Raw genomic sequence first — 19727 nt, 5'->3', positions numbered from 1 at the left:
GGGCATTGCATAACCCGAACGGCATCACTTTAAAGTGATAAAGGCCATCAGGCGTAACAAATGCGGTCTTTTCACGGTCCATGTCGTCAACTGCAATCTGCCAGTACCCGGAACGAAGGTCAATCGAAGAGAAATACTTCGCACCACTGAGACAGTCAAGGGCGTCATCTATCCGCGGTAAGGGGTACATGTCTTTTTTTGTTACCTTGTTGAGATTTCGGTAATCGACACAGAAGCGCCAGCTGTTGTCTTTCTTCTTGACGAGCACGACAGGGGAAGCCCAGGGGCTTGAAGAAGGTTCAATGATGTCCCGGGCAAGCATCTTGTCGACTTCTTTCTGTATGACTTGGCGCTCAGTATGGGAAACACGATAGGGTCGTCGGTGGATCGGGTTAGCATCGCCGGTGTTGATTCGATGCTTCACAACGGTTGTCTGGCCCAGTGGCCGGTCATTGAGGTCAAAGATGTCCTGGTACGACGCGAGAAGGGCACGAAGGGCGTTCGCATGTTCGGCCGGTAGGTCAGAGGCGATCATTTTCGTCATGCTTTCTGATGAAGTTGGATCCAAATCAGGACTGGTCGGCAATTGCGTATCCCCTGTTAAAGCGGAAATGTGGTAGTCGCAGGCCGGGGCAAGGGTAGCAAGGGAGATACCCTGGGGCAGCACCTGAGGGCATAGTCCAAAATTGACGATAGGGAGACATGCGGCATTGGCGTGAATACGGATGACGGTGTGCGGGAACGTGACGTTTTGCGAGCAGAGGACGGTAGCGTTGGATGACACGACGTAATCTCCGTCGGCCACGGGTGGATCGGGAGAGACGTCAATGTACGTAACGGTCAGAGAGGGGACGTGAACGAAATCGGCACAGCACAGCTTGCTCGGCGCAGGATCAGAAGGCTCAACGGCATAGGGTAAGGCGAGTTGGACGACACCCGTGGCACAGTCAATAAGAGCTGAATGGGACGACAGAAAATCAAGTCCTAAGATGAGTTCATGCGGGCATTGATCCAATATGTAGAACAAAACAGAAGTATGGCGCCCAGCAACAGTGACGCGAGCAGTACACATCCCAGTGACAACTGAAGTTGCACCATCGGCTACACGGACCACAGCGATCGGAGCAGGAGTGAGCACCTTCTTTAGGCGAGCACGGAGGTTCGAGTTCATAATCGATACGTGAGCGCCAGTGTCGATGAGTGCTATAACAGGTGCGCCGTCGACATCTACTTTGAGCAGGTTGTTGTGTCCAGGTAGTGTAAGCAGAGGAATTTCGGGTCGGGTCGTCACGGCAGGCTCACCTCCAGGAGCTGCGCCCGTTAGTTTTCCGAGGAGCGGCGGGAGTAGAAGGGGGAAGGCGAGCGACGACGCAGAGGAGAGCGGGACAGGCGACTGGACGGCGAAGGGGAGCGGCGTGGTCTTGCGGGCGATGACGGTGTAGCGGCGTCGTCTTCAAGGGGCGCAGGCTGGCGGGAACTACCAGGTGAACGTCGGGTGTTGTGAGAGGTCGGCCAAGGCTGTGAGTTCCAGGAACTGCGACAGTGGCGAGAAATATGGCCGACGCGTCCGCAGCAGAAGCAGATGGGCCTGTCATCGGAGGTTCGCCATTCCACCGAGTTCCGGTAACGAGGACGGGCGTACGAGTTGCGGGGCAGATCAGGTGGGGCGGGTGGACGGTAGTCGGGTCTGTTCACTGGGCAGAGCGTCTGGATTCCTGCGTTGGCGAGCTCCTGGCGTACAACTGTCTGGATGAGAGAAATCGTATGTGAATCGTCGAGGGCACGAGCTTGCGCAGGGACCGGAGATGCAGCTTCAATTTCGCGACGGACGAGGCGTACAATATTCTCAGCTGCAGCAGGAGCAGGTGGTGGACGGATGTCCTCGCAAGTAGACGTCGCAGCCGTGTTGGGAAGACGCGAAAAATGTGGCGTAATCCGACGACTTTTCGCTTCTTCAAAGCGTCGGCATTCATTAATGACGTCGTCCACTGTCGACGAGTTGCGGAAAACCAGGAGAGTGAACGCATCATCCGCGATTCCTTTGAGGATATGCGCAACCTTTTCAGCTTCGGCCATCCTGTCGTCAACTTTGCGGCAGAGCGCGAGTACATCTTGAATGTACGTGATGTAGGACTCTGTGCAGGTCTGAAGTCGGCACGCGAGTTCTTTCTGGGCAGCGCGACGGCGCCCAATGGGCTTGCCGAACAGATCAATGAGTTTTTGTTTGCACACGTCCCAACTCGTGATCTCTTGCTCGTGGTTGCAGAACCAAACTTTCGCCGTGCCCTCAAGGTAAAATAGAATATTGGCCAGCATGAGCGTCGGGTCCCAGTTGTACAATGCGCTCACCCGTTCGTAGAATTGAAGCCAATCCTCGACGTCAGTGTTGTCCGTGCCAGAAAATGTGCCTGGGTCACGCGGTTGTGTCAGGACGACGGTGCGGTTAGTAGCGGCGGGTTGCCGCGCTGTTGGTTGCGGCGTGGCTGATCGAGGCACGGTCGTTGAGGTTTCCGACTCATCCTCATTCTCGTCGTGAGCAGGCATCGCAGAGGCAGCCAAGGAGCGTCCGCTGCGGAGAAGCGTCGTGAATGCTGAAGCTGGGAGAACCCGCACTCTCCACCAAAATGTTACGGGGAGAAAAAGGCGTTGAAGGTTATATTTACAAGGTATATACAGAGGACAAAGCCAGGCACACAAGATGGAGCCAAGTCCGCGCGGGACCAGGGAACGTCGTCCTCTTTCATCACGTCTCCCTCTTCATCTTCGGTAGCGCTTCGTAGCAATATTACATAGACCGAGCGGACATGTTGATAGCCACAGTAACATATTTTGGCCGATTTTAGCTTTAGTTTATGTGAGAGTGTATGATATGTTCGCATCAAACCACCAAATGAAAGTAAATGAAACAAAGAATAAACAGAGGAAAAAATATAAGCGTAATATCTCGCTTGAAAAATAACTACAAATCATTTACGGTTTACTTGTGTTAAACGTACTGTGAGAGCAAATACAACTGCTTCAATCTGTAGAATGCAGTCACACAGTGATCACACATCACATGTTTGTGCTGCCATGATTCTCATTGTTAGCGAGATTCATACATCAGTGACGTGCAAAAAAAAAAAAAGGAAATTGCTATAAAGAACAGAAGGAATTTGGAGCACATAGGAGTCGTCGTAATGTTATGAGTATGGAGATGCAAGTGACGCATTCTTCACGCCGAGAAAAAGTAGTAAGGAAGCATCCTAAATGAAACAGAGAGAAAGATAGAGATAGGAAAGGGAAATGCGGGGAGGTTAATGAAACATCAGCTCGGTTTGACACCATACACCTGTTGAGGTAAATGCTTTCTTCTCGCTTTCTTCTCACAAGATGCGCTTCTTTCATGTCCTCTCACATCCTTGCAAATATTGGGTGCAAGAATCTGTACGCTTATATAGAAGTAACCCTCAAGAGAATACCAAAATCAGATCAGCGGACCTCCGTATGGTTTAGAAAGGATCAAGGAAACGCAAAAGTTTAGATGTTTTAGTCATCTCGCTTTCTTTGGTACATTTCAACCATTTCTGGCGCGCCTAAAATCGTGCAGGAAAGGTCCTCAAGTGGAACGAAGTTTCATTTTTTTTGGCTTACCTTAAGGTGTTACGCTATCCTTCCTTCTATATTGTCAAATAAGGAAGCATCCACAACTATACACTCTTGACATCGGCGACATATCTTTGGGGAAGCTGGGGAGTTTCTCAGTGGCGTTGCCGCAGCCGGGTTTTTGGTCGATTCATGGCGTAAAATATTTTAACTACGATGGTAAATAGAAAGTGCCATCTTCTAACAAAATTTTCGTCAGTTATTTTTTTTTGTTCCTTAAAATCAGCAAGACTGGTAGTGTTCTGTAGACACCGTGAACACTACTGGGCATCACTTGTATGCATAGATGATATATTAAATATTGGTCGGTAGCAGATGTTTACCAGTCTACTCTTATCGATTTTACTCTGTTTTCATACAGGCTCTTAGTACATACCCCAGAAAAAGTGTTATATCTGTGACAATATATTAATTGGTTTTAATGACCATAGTATTAGTAAATACATATTTTGTATGTTAATAGACAATGACTATTCTTCACAAATTAGGAAATAGATCAACACTACTTTAGCCACTAAAGTGTGGTTCAACTTGTCAAGAAAATGAAGCGCTTTGCGGAGCTTTAAAAAAGAGGCCTTTGCAATGGCGACGGTGATAAACAGAATGAGCATTACTTTCATTCCGATTGCCTTTCAACATTTTGTGATACCTATATTCCAAGACGCGGAACCAATTATTACGCAGCATAGTATTGTCCGCTCGTTTTAAAGTTTAATCATTGGTTCCATTGTAATCAATACATCTGTACTTGCAAGAGAGAAAAAAAGAAAGATGCCAGTACATACGCGGTGCTCGAAGCTTTTATATACGGCTTGCAAGTACCACGAAGAACCCCTTGTTACCAAGCGTCACGCACTTGGCATGACTCTATGGCACTTCAATTTTTTTTTGCGTTTGCGTGCATGAAAACTGCGGTAAAGCTACCCGCTTTTCTCGCAATTATGTGTCAGCATATCCCAAAAAGCAATGGCTTGAGTAACGGTGTTTTTCGGGATTCTTCGAAGAAATGCGCCCTCTATTTCGTTACGCTCTGGCGGCTTCGGCAAGCCAAGCTTTTTTTCGCGCATTTCGAGACTGCAATGTGTGCGAATACAAAGCGAAGACCAGTAGGAACGAATCCCAAACAAAGGTTGCAGCCGGCAGAGGTGACGTCAGCTATTGCGTCACGCTTCGTCGAGTACCCCGCGTTCGCTGGAGCGGACGCCGAGCGGGCGATGGTGGCGGCGTTGCCGTTTGGAATTGCTTTAAGAATCTGCCGACTCCAGCATCACGCAGAACTTAAACAACACGCCTCAGGGAGCCTTGCAAACTCACGCATCAGCGACCCGCCATTCCTGGTAATCGCTCCACAAATCACAAATATGTATATTTTTTATTTCGGCTGCGGCACGCGGTGTTATTCGACTGTTTGCTTGTTTGCTGAAACAAGAGGCGGCGCTTGATGTAGCGGTTGTACCAAATCAGAGCCACATCGGAGGAAGATTTTAGGTTTGTCAGCCAGTACGGCAGCTTATTCTGGCCGGCCTAAGGACGCTTAGATAGCATAGCGTCGTTAGAGAACTTCCGGGATTTGCAAAAGAAATGTTAAATTCCACCAGCTTTGTTTCACAACAACAACGGCGACGACAAACATCGACGAGTAGGGCGGTCAATAGTTTACTCACATTGTGCCACCAGCGAAGTATGCATGAAATGCCCATTCTACGCTACTTCAGTTTTGAGTAGTTGTCAGACGTCGCTGGTGTTTATGCTTACAGAGAGGCCACCTTCTTAATTATCCAAACGTATGCCTGCATAACTCATTAAAACGTTCCAAGTGGAATGTTGAACAATGTAGTAAATGGAAGGAAAGAAAACGTTTATGTTTGCAATGCGTGTTTTAGAAAACTAAGATGAATAAACCTGGCAACGCAAACAAGACGAATTCACAAGAATAATACTGAGATAATAATAAAGCATGGAATATGATGCCACTATACGTCTCGCCAGTTTGTCTTCCCTTTTTTCACTATTTATATTTTTTCTACTGCAGCATCAACGCGTTTACCGAAAAGGTAGATGCAGTTATTTGTAACGTGAGTGTATGGCGGAGAAATCACCATTCTCCCCTACGTTAATTATTGTAATGAATCAATCAATTAAAGAAGCCTTTTCAGAGAAATACAAGTTCATGTCTTCTGGAATTGATGTAATGTTGAGAGAAGACTATACGCAGTTGCCTTGTGTTCTTTCTCCACACTTTGGAGACTGGGGAAGGTGATTCTTCCTTCTGCCTGCAGAATTCATTGCCTGTCCTTTTCGCCGGTGCTGTGAAGCGCAAAAGTGTTTACTTTCACGATCGACGGCACTGGAAGCGAGTCGAGGAAGCGTGAAGCTGCAAATACCGAAGGATACCACGATGAAGCAGCCAGTGTACGCGTTTTAGTGAAAAGCAAACCAACAGAGCAGTACAAACAGAATGCCGACTCTGAATCTGGCCTCTGTCTGGAATTCCTGCGCACACATGCAACTGAGAATGTCGATTTAGAGCCTTGAGGCGCCCAGTCAGATTCCCTCTAAACTTCCGGAGCCTCAACTTTCGTTTTTCTTCCCTCGCATTGGGCTGAGAGGAGGACACGGGACAGAAGATATTGTCATAGCAAATACGCTAGATGTAAGGGAACGGCCTTCAGAATCCACTGGAATGTTTTCTACAGTCATTCACTGGAAGACGCAATACCGGCTTGCAAAGTTAAATCTTCCGGACTGTCTAGGTGCTAAACCGCTACCGGCGAGAATCATTCGAGGAAGGAAAGATATAAATTCCTGTATTCCAAACAGAAAAGGCAGTGCTGACCAAGTAGCTTTGTGTGTGCACCGGTAAAGAAAATGAAACAGAATTTCAGCTGAAGGATGCAAGAAATGTAGATTACTACTACTTTAGCGGGTGTGTTGCTAAGCGAATTGGTCCGACCGCATACCTGTAAAGAGCGGAGAACTTGAAGTTCTTCGTATGGCGGAATATCACAGCGCCTTTTTATACTCGTTAATAGCACAGTTTGAAGGTAAACCTAAATAAACAAAACGATGTTCATGAGCTAGGTGTCTTTTTACATACTCTTGCCCATGTCAATGAGCTGACGGAAATCCTGGAGGGGGGGGGGGGCGAAACGAAGGTCATGAAACAAAACTTATTTTGGTCGTGCAAGCTCGGATGGCATGACCGATGGAGCATCCAAGGTGGGTGGTAAGAAAACGCGTATGCAGAAGATGGTGAGATGGAATTCTCAATACTACATGGAAATCTCTAGAGGAGCTTATCAAACTCAGATTAAAGATGTCTCACTGGCGCTCATTTACTCATGGTGTCACCAGGGTTTCCCAAATACTCAACGCTACTTCAGAACAGTATTACGTGAAACTTATTTGCATTGTGTAGCAAAATTACGTATCAGTGAAAAACATTAGTATATTTTGGTGCATCAGCAGTCTCGCGCGCGGGATACAATATAAAAAGCGCTTATAAATAACAAAAGCTTTAATTTTCTGCCCCAGTGGTCTAGAAAGGAAAATATTACTTCAGGCGTGCAGGCCATCAACAATAAGGGGTCTGGTTTCCAGCGGGCGCGTTCCATAAATCGTTTCCGCATTTGATCCTCGCTGCCTATCTTAGTTTCCTCTTTTTTTTTATAATATTTTGAAAGATAATATGTGCAATGTGTTCTTTGTGTTCGTCGTAAGGTATTATGTGAGGTCTACAAAATTAAGTGAGCCTTCACATATAAGTGAAACTGCAGTGAGACCCGCATAAGAGTCTTCGAAAGGAAGTGCCTAGGACCTGCGCAAAGTATCTCTAGGACGCAAGATAGTAACTGCTTGCTCTTGGTCTATCAGTGTAGAGTAGAGCACTGCACGGGCCGTGATTCTCGGCCTGGGCCCGCCCCGAGAATGGCACTCGTTGAATTTACCCGCCCGGACCTGGCCCGGTGACTCAAAAGCGAGACCCGGGCCCGGCCCGAACCCGAGAAAAAATTTCACCTACCCGGCCCGGCCCGAGCGCAGATCGGGCCCGACACAGGCCTGAGCCAATTATCTAGGCGGAATCGAGAGCAAGGCGTTTTAAGTAGCAAATATCTTCGTTTTGTTGGCGCATGCTACGCAAACAATTATGCTTTAATCTACGGTAATTCTTTGTACAAAAGGGCCTCACTGTGGTAACAGTTGACCGGACATACTGGGTACGATGAACTGTCCTTCGGCAGTGGTATAATGTGCATATTTGTTCTGCAAATACAATGGGAATCATCAAGAGCATTTGGTAGCAGATATTGTAGCAAGAAAAATGATTTGCATGAGTTCAGTTTCAACAGGGAGCGGAGTAAGAACTTAGGAGAAAGAAAACAGAACGCACTTTTCCTTTTGCTTTTATTGCGCTCTCTATTGAAATTTAAATCATGCTCTGATGCCAAACCCAATCGTGCATCATTTTGGATATGTAGTCCTTGTCTTCAGCATAGCAGCACCTTGCCACGGCAAGATAAATACAGGAAAAAAGCCAAACTTATTACCTTTGTTTTAAATACGCTAACCTAGATAAACATTAGCACAACTTGCACTAAGTCGCGCAAGGCTGGGTGACAGCAGAGCTGCTGGGCACGTAGCTGGTCCTGGCATGGATAAGCTTTTACACTCTCATCTCTATGTTTAACACCCCTTGCTATACCATACTATACATGCCTATGCTTTACCTTTCTTTTTTATATTTTTTTGTCTGTTTCTCTCTTTCTCTCTCTGTCTATTTCCCTATCTCTCTATCTTTCTCTGTAGTCGTTTTCTCGCCTTCTATACTTTTCTCTGTTTCTTCCCTTTCTTTCGCTTTCTCTCTTTGTACTCGTTTTCCCCTCCTCCTTTCCCTCCTCCTCAGCCTTACTTCCCTTCCCACCTCCTCGCTATGCTATACTATACAAGGCTATGGTATCCTCTGCTAGCCTGCCTCGATATCCCAGTGGTTAAGACGCTCTCCTTCGGATCGTGGGTACGCGCGTTCGATTCCTGCCTCGCCAAGAATATTTCTCTGTCTTTCTCGCTTTATTTCTCTCCTTTTGTACTGGTTTTCTCGTCCATCAGAGTTCTTACGTCCCACGCTGGACGAATCGGCGCACGTGCTCTGGGAGCGAAGCAGAATTCGACGAACAGGACGAAGAGAGCGCATGGTGGTTCATGACGATGATAATTTTCTTTCTACGAAACATGGAAAATCTCAAGTATAGCAGTTCTGCTGTAAAGCTATACGGAATTCTGTGCGCCACATGTACTTTCCGAAATACGTATAAACAGCCGAGAGGGCGAAAGAAACTATCTGCTATAGCATTATTTCTATATCTCACACCACTCCTAGTATATACAATCTATAGGGCCTAAGAACGTTTTTCTTTATTTACTGTTTGCTGCGTTCCTTGTTTGCCTTTACTTCGATTTTTTTACTCACTCCCCTCTGTAATGCATTTGGCCTAGAGGGTGTCAATAAATGATAATGAAATTAAATATTTTTGTGGTGTAGTTTACAGTTAATTTCCTCACAGGTTATTGTGCGATAAGTCAAATTACCAAATTATCACGGCTGTAAGCACGCTATGCTCTGTTGCAGAAGATATCCTGCCGCGCTACAGTTTCTTGAACTGCTTGCGCTAGCCGCAGGGGAGCACAATATCTCACTTGCGAGTTGTGAAAGCGTCGGCAGCCGTAACTCTCAGACTCCCACCGCTGGAGAAAATTTCGGACCTCTCTGCAGACTTCGCAGAATGAACATAGTTGTCCAGCTCGTCGCTTCATTTCTCTTGTTCCCGAATGTTGTGCCACTCTTGAATATAATCTATAAAACTCCTCGCTGAGGGTTTCTCTTTGCAGGTTTCAGTGTTGTATGTAATGCACGGTTTGTACTATGCCCTTTTTTTCATTATATTATGGTGTGTGCCTTGCTGACGATGTTGTACCGGTAAAAGGTAGCGATTGGACTACGCGGGTGGGACTGGCAGGAGGTGGACGAAGAGGTTTCGATCTTTTTTCGGCGTTCGTTCCAATTTGGTAATAAAAATGCCATTAAGCTTCTCAACGCTCACTCATTGTATGCATGCGGTTCGAGGTAAGGGTACATCGCCCGGCACGGAAATTGTAACTGTCTTTTTTCAAGCCACATATGTCGTCAGGTGAATATGGTTTGCCCCACACCTTGTTCATTGAACCTATGCTATTACAGCACATTCCAACGCTGTTGCGGCAGTATCACGTTGCTCTCGCACCATATAACGGACCACGACGAAAGCTCAGACGCTAACAATGTGGGTATACAAAGCAGGCTGTATGGCCATGTTACGTCACATGACCGCTGTGAGCCGTTACGTAGCCACTGAAAAAGAATGTCTTTATATTGATTCTGTGTAACGAGACACCACGCAGACCTTTCGTTTTAGTGGACTGAGGGAACTTTCAAGAACGTTGCCCTGCTTTAGAGCTCTGTGATCGCTCTTCCGATAATAAGTTATAGATGTAACTTTGTTATAAAAATTTATGATATGACATTTATGGCTGCGATTACAAAATAACATTTAGGACATAAAATAACAGCAGATAAAATAATAAAGCACATAATAGTTTCGTTTGGAAAACTTTATTACACAGAATAGTGAGATGTTAACTATATAAGCGCCTAGTCTATCAAGTAGCGCCATATGCAAGAAGCAAAAGAAGTTCAGTACTTGTCTCTCATGAAACGGCTCTAAACAGTTTGCCCCACATAAAAGAAAGTGTTTTTTTTTTCGAGATTCACTATGTAGAACATATATGTGTGCACAAAGTATGTGGAACAATCTTAAGAACTGAGCAAAGTCCAAGCCCGGCCCGACCCGAGCCCGCCACCTCAAACCCGGGCCCGATCCTAAGCTCGGAGCTTCAGGCCCGAGCCCAACCCGGGTCCTCCGTGAAAACTACATTACCCGGCCCGGCCCGGGTTTTCGGGTAGGCCCGAGACCGTGCAGTGCTCTAGTGTAGAGAGGCATAACAACGTATTGCTGCACGCAGCGAGAGTTTCTTCCATAAATTATTTGTTATAATTATTGTGCTAAGAAACTTTCAGATGGGTTGTACGCACATTCTCAAGCAAAACCACTCACTTATTCAACTGCCAGTGCTCATACATATGCACAAATGTTTTGTGAGTTTTCCAGTACAACCAACTGGTTTGTACAGTTTTGTACGTTTTAATGTTGTGAGACTGCGCTTAGTGTTCTCTGTTTTCAAAATTTCTTGATCTGCCATACAACGAGTAGCATATGGTGCAGCCTATAAGGCGCAGCCTCGCCCTTGACAGCTTTTTATATGTGCGTAATAACTTTGCTGTGAGCACATGGCCCATAGAACGAAGAATAAACAAAACAGCGCGAGCACCTGTTCTTTATAACGTCGACCCTTGTTATGTCTTCTCAAAGCCAATAACATGGCCCACGACTAAATTACATAGTATACGGGCACAAAATGAGGAGCCGCGAACATACAGCTAATTAAGTAAGCCCTGTTGCGTACAAAAATCACTCGCAAATGGTTGACATGGCCTCGTGCTGAAATGTCTGAGGCTCATCTAAGAATTGTTCAGAGATGAGTTGAGATATCCTTACGACACTCGCTGCGTCTGATGACAAGGCATTGTCTACGAGTCGGTATGCAACTGCACGCACCTTTCCATATTGAGCGCTGCCCTAGGAAACTTCAACGATGTCGAAAGAAATGCTCCAAAACAGGCGAAGAAGCACAGCTCAGCATTGCCAACAGCCAGTACAAGAGAGTGCCAATGCCACAGAAAGCGGTAGTCTCTGTACAGTCGTCCAGAATGTGCTGAACGGTCTCTTCGGTGCCGCAGCGAACGCACAAGGCATAATGCGAAGTGATAGGCAATGCAAAGAGGGTTCGCAAAAGCCACTTGAAGCCTTAATAAAACTGCAGGGTCCGGATGTGCATGCGACACATGAGAAGATCGATGGTTAACCTAGTGACGCCGCTTCTTCTGAAAACTCGGTGTGTTCTACATAGACAAAGTGATGTGTTCTTGGAACACCCAAAGTCAATTAGCAGCATCCTGTCTTGAGAGGTTGACTAGTTTCCTTTGTTGCCGTGAAGAGCTGATCAAGCTGCGTTGTCCTGGTACTCTTGACATATGACACCGCGCTGTCAGTGACTTCGAAGCAGTTCCCAGATATGAAATACCAGCTGTTCGTATGGTTTGCGCCGCAGGATTGATAGAAGATATTGTAGTGTGCTGCAAGGGAGTCACTTAATACCGAGCATCGCCGATGTGATTCTTGTTTGAAGATATGAAGTTCTGTGCGAAGAGGTAAGGCTTTCACTGCGGACAGTATCGTTGGATGGTATGGTTTGAAACTCAGTGTAGCGGCTCCGGATGAGACGTCAACTGTTCTGGAGAAATACAAAAAAATTGAAGAAGCTGCAGCCAACTTAAACAAAACACGTTGTGATAAAAACAGCAAACAAAATTTATTAAAACTATCGCTCTTCTGCCGAAGTCCCAGACGGGCATGCTAATTAGCCATAAACATATCGCAAAAATGTTCGCGAACAAGTGTTGGGGAACTTTTGTAAAATAATAGTACATTATTAAGATTTACATGCGAATTACGCAAAAGTCAATATTAATGAGAACTAACAGACAATAATGCCAAGGAAAGTATAGGGGTTGTTGTTAGTAGTAAATGTAATGTAAATGTGAAGAAAGAAAAGTGGACGAAAAGATAACTTGCCGCGGGCAGGGCAGATAACTGCCCGCGGCAAGTTATCTTTTCGTCCACTTTTCTTTCTTCAAAATTACATTACATTCACTACTAATAAAAACCCCTATATTTTCCTTGGCATTATTGTCTGTTAGTTCTCATTAATATTGTGTACAACAAAGAAAAACGAGCCCTTAAAATTTCCACTTTCCTTCTTTACGCAAAAGTCGCAACATATCTGAGCAATACCTCCACTTCCTGCCATCTCATTATCGAAGGAGCTAATGGCAAAGAAGGCACGGCGCATGTTTTTATAGAAAGGACACTACATATTCGGAGAATCCACCGAAAGGACGCCTTGTAATTTCTTAAGACCAATTATGCCTCATGCATATTTAATCGGGCACTTGCGCGCAAAATAGAACTTTATGAATATTGTCCGGTAAGCGATGGTCACTTAGGCGGCACTTTTTCCAAAAATTGTCATCCGTTTCAGCCGTACTTCATACTGTCCAGCATATGCACAGAAAAGAACAGCAAATAGAAACTAGCTCTTTCGTAATTAAGCTCATTTGCATACTGACTGATGGCGTATGAGACATGCAAGCACGCCCAAGAGAGAATCATTCGAATTTCCAGCGATGGAGGAAAGGCACGCGAAAAAGCTCATGAAAAAAAGGAAGTAGGAGTATAGGAGGTTACGACGGGGCATTATAATGGCGTATTACTTTTTTTCGCTAAGCTGGTGAGCACCCTTCACTTAGTCCTCCTACACAGTCCCTTATGGCGGGCCTACCTTCGCGTCTTGAACGACAGCAGAAATGATAGGGTCGATAGCATTTACTCGCAAAAATTATTCATTACGTAAACAATTAATGAACAAGCTTAAGTTTCCGGATATCGCTACCATTCTCTGATCTCTCGCTCTTCTTCGTCAGACTGTTTACAGCCGATGTCTTCCAGCTATAAAAGAACAGGCTGGTTGGCATGGTACTACTACCTTTCAGTAGCTTTTGTTCTGACGAGTTCCCGACAAAAATGTAGATTAACGATGTATTTCTATTAGAACTTCGGGCGTAGTGAATAATATCGTAAATCAAGCTCTAATGTAACGATTCATAGGGTGGAATATTGAAACTCTAACTGGTTGCCGGTGCTATTGCACATTGTATGTTGTAATGTACTGTGGCTCAGTAGAAAACAGTGCTCATTATGACAACCAATATAAGATCATTTATTCTTAATTACTCAAAAAGTAAGGCAATTGATGTAGAAGGAAGACAATAAAAAGCAAAGCGAATTGTATACATACTGAAATATGTCCTGATAGGCTGTCTTTGGCGACGCTCGAACACGCTTACTTTGTGTAGTTACGCACATGAAAAATTGAGCTGTTCTGACGCGGAGATGCTTTGAGACATAACACAAGAGCCCGGCCGAGCGTGTATTGTTCAATAAACGAATAACCTCGGGGTTCTAGCAGACTCATCTGCCGGAAAGGAGCCTTGTTTTGCAGCCAAGACATCTACGTTTCTACTCCTTTGAACTCAAATATTGCTATGACAGCTATGGTACAACTTGACTGGAGCGATGATTTTTTCGCACTACACTCTTAACCGCGTAACCTTTAGTAGAGGCATACATTTTTAAGATTCGTATCTGTCTAATTTAAAGGTTATGCATTACCTTTTAATATGGTAACTTCTACCATAAAGGTTACGGTAGTTTTATAAGTCACAGAGAAACCTTTCAAGCAAAAGGTAACTAGCAACCTCTAAAATTGTAACTTTTATTAGAGGTATAGCATGTTTGTGTCCGTATAGGTATTTGAAAAACTTCTAAACTGAAAGGTTATAGAGTAAACCTTCAAATGTAACTTTTATGACAATTACAGCACACCACTGCATGGAATTAACCTTATACAACCTCTGCATGCCTCGTGCAAAACGCTTCCATTAGAGGAAGAACATCACACGGGACATGCAGAAGTTGTGGGTTCATATTCCTTCCATTCAGCAAACTGCATTTTCCTTTCATTCACCTGGAAAATAAAAGTGTCCTGAAAGAAAGACAGGCGTATCGGCTTACCATGCTTTTAGCTTAGTGGCACACAAACTTTCTAATCAATAAATGTTTATAAAGCCTGCGTGTGCACGATAATTTCTGTGAGAAATATGTGAAATTTTTTGGCATACACAAAGCCGATCAGTTCATGCAGGAGCATAGGCTCTCAGACATTCGTCCGGATGCAAAGCAAATTAAACGAATTAGTCAGAGAAATAAAAAGCATGAAGCACTTTATTTAAAATGCAAAAATATACAGTAATTCAGCTATACGTCACTGAAAAGTTTTTCTTGGAAAAATATTTACATGAAAACTTCCAAACATCTGCCCAATAATCTTTGGCAATAAAGTTTGAACAACGAATTGCATATATAGTGATCAGACTTTTTTTTTTCTTCAAAAGCGCCAAGAAACACTTCAATCAGTTTGAAATAAGCCCACGTGGGATAGGTTCTTGAGGTCTTAAAAGTTTTTGAACCATATTCAGGGTCTGCGAAAAAGCAGACGGGTACATGAGGTTTTTCAGATAGTACATGAGGAAGCATATGACGACGGCACGTTCAATGTTCAGTTCCTTCAGTGAATTATTTCTTCCTTGCTGCCTCCATATACCCAAGCTTGGTATACGTATACATGTGGTGCAGCAATTTTTTTTTTCTGTCGGTAGAGCAGCCTGTAATTTGAATCATCAAAGACCCAAAAAAGAGTACGTGTTATATACTGAATGCAGTCATTTGCTAGACATTCAGCATTAGTCCAAGTCTATTTTTCGCACGTCATTTGACACATGAGCACTTATCAGTGCGTCTTTCACGCTTTTCGAATACAGTTAGGCAGAGAAAAAAGATAATAACTTACCTCAATGATCAGTGAGTGCTCTGACGAACCTTGCAAGTGCTTCGAGAGCTCAAAAATGAAGTTTTCCTTCCTTCCTTCTCTGAGAAAACCTGTGCCGCCTTTTTTAGCAGTTGTTCCGCTTCATCCACAGTGAACCCAAAGCGCAGTTGAAGCTCAGCACAAAGCTATGGCAGAAGCAACAAAACAAGAAAAACACTTATTTTCCCTTCGCGTGCCTTAAAAAAGTGAATTTGAAACAAGTCATTCGGCTTGACATATGTTATATTAAACCTTGAGGGTAAAGAAAAAACGCCAGGCCTGCGCCGAAACCGCAGCACAGTCACAGCGAAAGCTGGAAGAGCGGCGTTTCTAGAGCCCGTTAAGCTCTCTTGAGGCCACAATACAAGTACACTAGAAAGGTACCCACTACGCCTTAAATCATAATTTTTGTTAAGTTAGGTAGCACCTACTAAGCCATTATTCGTCATTCTGCGGAGAAGCGAGGCACCAGCTACACGTCTGTAAGGCATTATGTGCACTTTGTTGACGCGACGACTGATGACGATGAAGAATTATGGCTCAGCCCTTTGTAATGGGTTGGAATCTTTAAACGGCCCACCAGTTATGTAATTTGCATTGGGTGACGCCCGGTCGCTATTTCCCTCTCCCGTCATGCTGTATAACATACGTTGACGTGGGAGAGAGACGGGGGGGGGGGGGGGGGGCGGGCGAAGAACTTTACTGAGACTCCGAGGAAATGGATCATGCGCTTATGGGCTTCCTTGGCAACCAATACAAGTGCACTCTCGAGGAACCCACTACGCTATAAATCATTGTAATTTTACTGAGACCCCGAGGAAGTGGATCATGCGCTTATGGGCTTCCTTGCAACCAATACAAGTGCGCTTGCGAGGAATCCACTACGCTTTAAATCATTGTAATTTTTGAGAAGTAGGGCAGCAGGCACTGTGCCATTTTTCGTCATTCTGCGGAAAGAGTTGGTACCTGCTAAACCCATGTAAGGCATTAGCGCGCTTTGTTGATGCTGTGCCTGATGACGACGAAGAATTATGGCAGAGTTTTTTGTAATGGGTTGGAAGCATTCAACAACCTACTCGTTGCGCAATTCGCATTGTGTGACGCCTGTTTACAGCATTCGCGTTGTGCGACGCATGGTGCTTATTTTACTCTTCTACCACGCTACATTGCATATGCTAATGTGGTTCCTTCCCGACATGAAGCCTGTATAGGACCTTTTTGCAAAGCAGTTTCAAGCACCGGCATGGCTCAGAGGTTGAACACTGGGCTCCCACGCAGAGGGCCCAGGTTCGAACCTCGTTCCATCCCGGAATTTTTTATTTCGTTTTTTTTCTTATTTCGAGCGATACTGGTTACGGACACCGGCGGCGGCGGCGGCGGCGGCGGACAACTACGGCGACAAAAACGGCCGGTGAAATGATCTCATAACAGCTTTCGCTGTAAAATCAATCGGGCCTTGAATACAACGCCACAAGATTAATTTTCCTGTGTGAGTTTACAACTCTACTGTGTGCCACTGCTCAGAAACAGATGCTTTACGATGTTTTAAATCAACGCTGATATAAAGTATAAACTTACAGTTTCTTCCACCAAAAAATAATTTGGCAAGGGGTCTACATGGTGTTGGCAGCGGTCTTGGTATGTGGCTCTCAAGAGGCACAAAACCCTTTCGTAGTTGACTGTGGCCCCTTTTAAGCTGTTCGAAGCCAATAACTGGAATACACGAAAATACAAATATGACAAAACAATTAAGGCCCCCATTGACATGGAAGGATAAAGAACATAAACGTCCTTTGGGAGCATTTTGTCTCGTATGAAAATTGAATAAAAGTTGCAGCCTACCTGCAACTCTGCCAATGCCACCTCTTTTGTTAGTTCTGGCCTGCATTCCTCCAAGAGAGCAGTATTACTTCTTTTCTGTCGGTGCCGCTGCATTTTACAGCGAAAGCTGTTATGAGATCATTTCACCGGCCGTTTTTGTCGCCGTAGTTGTCCGCCGCCGCCGCCGCCGCCGCCGGTGTCCGTAACCAGTATCGCTCGAAATAAGAAAAAAAAACGAAATAAGAAAAAATTCCGGGATGGAACGAGGTTCGAACCTGGGCCCTCTGCGTGGGAGCCCAGTATTCAACCTCTGAGCCATGCCGGTGCTTGAAACTGCTTTGCAAAAAGGTCCTATACAGGCTTCATGTCGGGAAGGAACCACATTAGCATATGCAATGTAGCGTGGTAGAAGAGTAAAATAAGCACCATGCGTCGCACAACGGGAATGCTGTAAACAGGCGTCACACAATGCGAATTGCGCAACGAGTAGGTTGTTGAATGCTTACAACCCATTACAAAGGACTCTGCCATAATTCTTCGTCGTCATCAGGCACAGCATCAACAAAGCGCGCTAATGCCTTACATGGGTTTAGCAGGTACCAACTCTTTCCGTAGAATGACGAAAAATGGCACAGTGCCTGCTGCCCTACTTCTAAAAAATTACAATGATTTAAAGCGTAGTGGATTCCTCGCAAGCGCTCTTGTATTGGTTGCAAGGAAGCCCATAAGCGCATGATCCACTTCCTCGGGGTCTCAGTAAAATTACAATGATTTATAGCGTAGTGGGTTCCTCGAGAGTGCACTTGTATTGGTTGCCAAGGAAGCCCATAAGCGCATGATCCATTTCCTCGGAGTCTCAGTAAAGTTCTTCGCCCCCCCCCCCCCGTCTCTCTCCCACGTCAACGTATGTTACACAGCATGACGGGAGAGGGAAATAGCGACCGGGCGTCACCCAATGCAAATTACATAACTGGTGGGCCGTTTAAAGATTCCAACCCATTACAAAGGGCTGAGCCATAATTCTTCATCGTCATCAGTCGTCGCGTCAACAAAGTGCACATAATGCCTTACAGACGTGTAGCTGGTGCCTCGCTTCTCCGCAGAATGACGAATAATGGCTTAGTAGGTGCTACCTAACTTAACAAAAATTATGATTTAAGGCGTAGTGGGTACCTTTCTAGTGTACTTGTATTGTGGCCCCAAGAGAGCTTAACGGGCTCTAGAAACGCCGCTCTTCCAGCTTTCGCTGTGACTGTGCTGCGGTTTCGGCGCAGGCCTGGCGTTTTTTCTTTGCAGAGAAAGCCTCCGTATGAAGACACTCTGTGGAAAACAGTAGAATTTTTTGCATAACGATGAGATACTTGATCATCTAGAGTACATTTTGAAAGTTGTATGCCAGTTCAAAGAGTCCTGACACATAACTGTGAAGGCTAGATAACTTCTGGGATAGATATTTTTGGACACATGCATCATCTACAAAATGTCGATGGTGAACATAGGCTAGAACATGAATAAACTGAATTGTGATGTGCATGTCGCGCAACTGTACGAGAAACGCCCGACTTCACAACATCAACGCCACCTTGGTCTAACGGTAAACCAACGGCCACCTGATTCACGAGTTCGTGTTAGCTGTCATCATCCTACCGAGCGCTCTTTTCTAGCACACCTCTGCAACGGAAAGAGGGGGCACCTCCTTAATGGACTTGCACGGGTGTACAAATGCTGACGTCCATGCCCCGGCAATGCAAATGTAAGGGAGAGGGGTGACGCATATATATGTACAATATACCAGAGGGGATTACAGCAGCACCCTGAGAGCCTTGGTTGAAAAGTTTTCAATTCGGTGCTCATGTGAACACGGTTTTGAGAGCTGACGTAACCAGCTATGTTTACACGAAAAGCACTTTGGGTCCCGCCTCACTCAATGCTCTTTTAAACCGAAACTTCACTGGGCACCAGAACAGTCTTCCAATTATTAACCATCACACGCTCAAGTAAACGAGCTTTCCGGCCGTGATAAATGGGCCGTTAGCAATAGAAAACACAAGGTGCAAAATTCTTTTTTTTTCAGTGCCTTTTTATTAATAAATACGCAGGGATTCACTGCTCACGCCAACCAGTATATGAGCCTGGAGGACGGTAGAAACAGAGCACACGGTCAATAAAATCACACCGAGGTTGAACATGACTCCGCAAATGCGGACGAGCCCGTTTTAATTCGTGAAAAGGACACGAAGCACCTCATCGATATCACTCTTCTCGCACCACTCAGCACTGATTCATGAGCAGATTAGATGCAATGGCACTCCGCAGGTGCGTAGCCACGCGTAGCCGTGTTCCCAAGGCGAGGTACGCAAAAAAACCACAGCGCAGATTAAGAGCCCACGACTGGCCTCATGCCCATATGCCGTCTGGCATACGTGTGCTCATATACCTAACACCGGCGACAAGGAGCTCGCACATGCACGCATATTCTCCGACCATATATATGCTTCGGTGCGCCGTATTGGAAGCGATTATTTCGCTTTGCAGCCGTAGACTCGGTTGTTAGATGAAGGAAC

At 45.3% G+C, this 19727-nt stretch overlaps 1 long non-coding RNA gene across 1 annotated transcript; it reads right to left on the bottom strand.

Annotated features, from left to right (window-relative positions):
- Positions 1-15334: 15334 nt before the first annotated feature.
- On the bottom strand, positions 15335-17262 carry LOC119392948 (uncharacterized). Its single transcript, XR_005183774.1, has 3 exons — positions 17185-17262; positions 16921-17055; positions 15335-15488 (listed from the first exon to the last, which is right to left on the bottom strand). It is a non-coding gene; the product is annotated as an uncharacterized LOC119392948 (long non-coding RNA).
- Positions 17263-19727: the final 2465 nt, after the last annotated feature.

Source organism: Rhipicephalus sanguineus, chromosome 5 (genome assembly GCF_013339695.2).
Source record: "Rhipicephalus sanguineus isolate Rsan-2018 chromosome 5, BIME_Rsan_1.4, whole genome shotgun sequence".
In the NCBI taxonomy this organism is placed as follows: domain Eukaryota; kingdom Metazoa; phylum Arthropoda; class Arachnida; order Ixodida; family Ixodidae; genus Rhipicephalus; species Rhipicephalus sanguineus.
Note: the sequence above shows the minus strand (reverse complement) of the source record. Positions and strands in the feature narration are given on the sequence as shown.